Raw genomic sequence first — 1,718 nt, 5'->3', positions numbered from 1 at the left:
GGGCAAGTGGGGTGACAGAAGGGAGGGCTGACTGGGGAACAGGGCAATCAGAATATATGCCATCTTGGAGTGGGGGGAAAGTAGAAATGGGGAGAAAATCTGTAATTCAAACTCTTGTGGAAATCAATGCTGAAAACTAAAAATATTAAATAAATGATAATTGAAAAAAAGAAATTAGTCTTGAAGCAACAAAAAGGATGGACTGGAAAGGGGAGAGGATGGGGGTAAAAAATATGTTGGGAGGCTACTGCAATAGATAAAGCACCTGGTAATGGTGGCTTGTACTAAAGTAGTCTCAGTGGGAAAAGATTACATGGGATAAATGGAAAAGAGACTGCAGAAGCAGAATTCAAAATAATCAGGTAAACTAAAACTAAAAAAGTTAAATTATGGAATTTCTGTAATAGGTCATCTTCAAATTCTGTATAGTCAATAAAATCAAAGGATATTTTAATGCATTAAATAGATGAATCTGGAGTAAATGAAAAATTAAGTTGACATTAATAAAAATGAGTCTTTCTATGTTTAATAAAGTACCTATAATAAATCAACTTTTGCCATAATAAAAAAAAGAATATCAGTCTTATTGGCATATAATTGGACAAAATAGCTCCTAACAACTGCTTTAATTTCTTCTTCATTGGTGGTGAATTTGCCCTTTTAATTTTTGATATTCGATAATTTGGTTTTCTTTCTTTTTAAAAAAATCAAATCAGTGATTTTTTTTCATAAAACTAGCTTCTAATTTTATTTATTAATTTAATGGTTTTCTTACTTCCAGTTTTATTAATCTCACCTTTAATTTTCAGCATTTTCAATTTGATGTTTAATTGGAGATCTTTAATTTGTTCTTTTTCCAGTTTTTTTTATTGTACATCCAATTCATTGAGCTCCCCTTTCTCTATTTTATTGATGTAAGCATTTAGAGATATAAATTTTCCCCTAAGTACTGTACCACTTGGGGCATCTAGGTGGTGCACTAGATAGAGTGCTAGGCCTAGAGTTGGGAAGACTCATCTTCCCAAGTTCAAATGTGGCCTCAGACACTTAATCAGACACTTAATCCTGTTTGCTTCAGTTTCTCACTTGTAAAATGAGCTGGAGAAGGAAATGGCAAACCACTCTAGTATCTTTGCCAAGATTACCCCAAAATGAGGTCATGACTGAACAACAACTATACTGCTTTAGCTGCATTCCATAAATTTTAGTATGTTGCCTCATTGTTCTTATTCTCTTTAATAAAACTATTTATTCTTTCTAGGATTTGTTCTTTGACCCACTTATTCTTTAGGATTAGATTATCCAGTTTCCATTTAATTTTTTTTTTGGAATTTGTGTTTTTTAATTAACAAAGTTGTAAGTCTCATTTCAATGAGGCCTCAAAAAATTTGTTAATAACTCATAATCGTTCCTCTCCATGGAAATCTTTATTGAAAGGCAAAAGATTTATATGATCTGAAGAGAAACCAGAGTATCCCAATTAATTTTTAATCTATGTTTCCATGGCCCTCTATTGAATCTAATTTGTATTGCATTATGGTCTGAAAAGGATGCATTTAGTATTTCTGCTTTTCTGCATTTGGTTGTGAGGTTTTTATGCCCTAATATGTGGTCAATTTTTGTGAAGGTGCCATGTACAGCTGAGAAAAAGGTATACTCTTTTCTATTCACATTCAGTTTTCTCCAGAGGTATGTCATATCTAACTTTTCTAAAATTC

The 1,718-nt window shown here is 32.1% G+C and overlaps 1 non-coding gene across 1 annotated transcript; it reads right to left on the bottom strand.

Annotated features, from left to right (window-relative positions):
* Nucleotides 1-1,359: 1,359 nt before the first annotated feature.
* LOC118832979 lies at nt 1,360-1,475 on the bottom strand. The gene has a single exon (XR_005009261.1). It is a non-coding gene; the product is annotated as a U5 spliceosomal RNA (small nuclear RNA).
* Between the last annotated feature and the right edge of the window lie 243 nt (nt 1,476-1,718).

This window comes from Trichosurus vulpecula, chromosome X (assembly GCF_011100635.1).
Source record: "Trichosurus vulpecula isolate mTriVul1 chromosome X, mTriVul1.pri, whole genome shotgun sequence".
NCBI lineage: Eukaryota > Metazoa > Chordata > Mammalia > Diprotodontia > Phalangeridae > Trichosurus > Trichosurus vulpecula.
The sequence above is the reverse complement of the archived record's forward strand: the minus strand, read 5'-3'. Positions and strand labels throughout refer to the sequence as shown.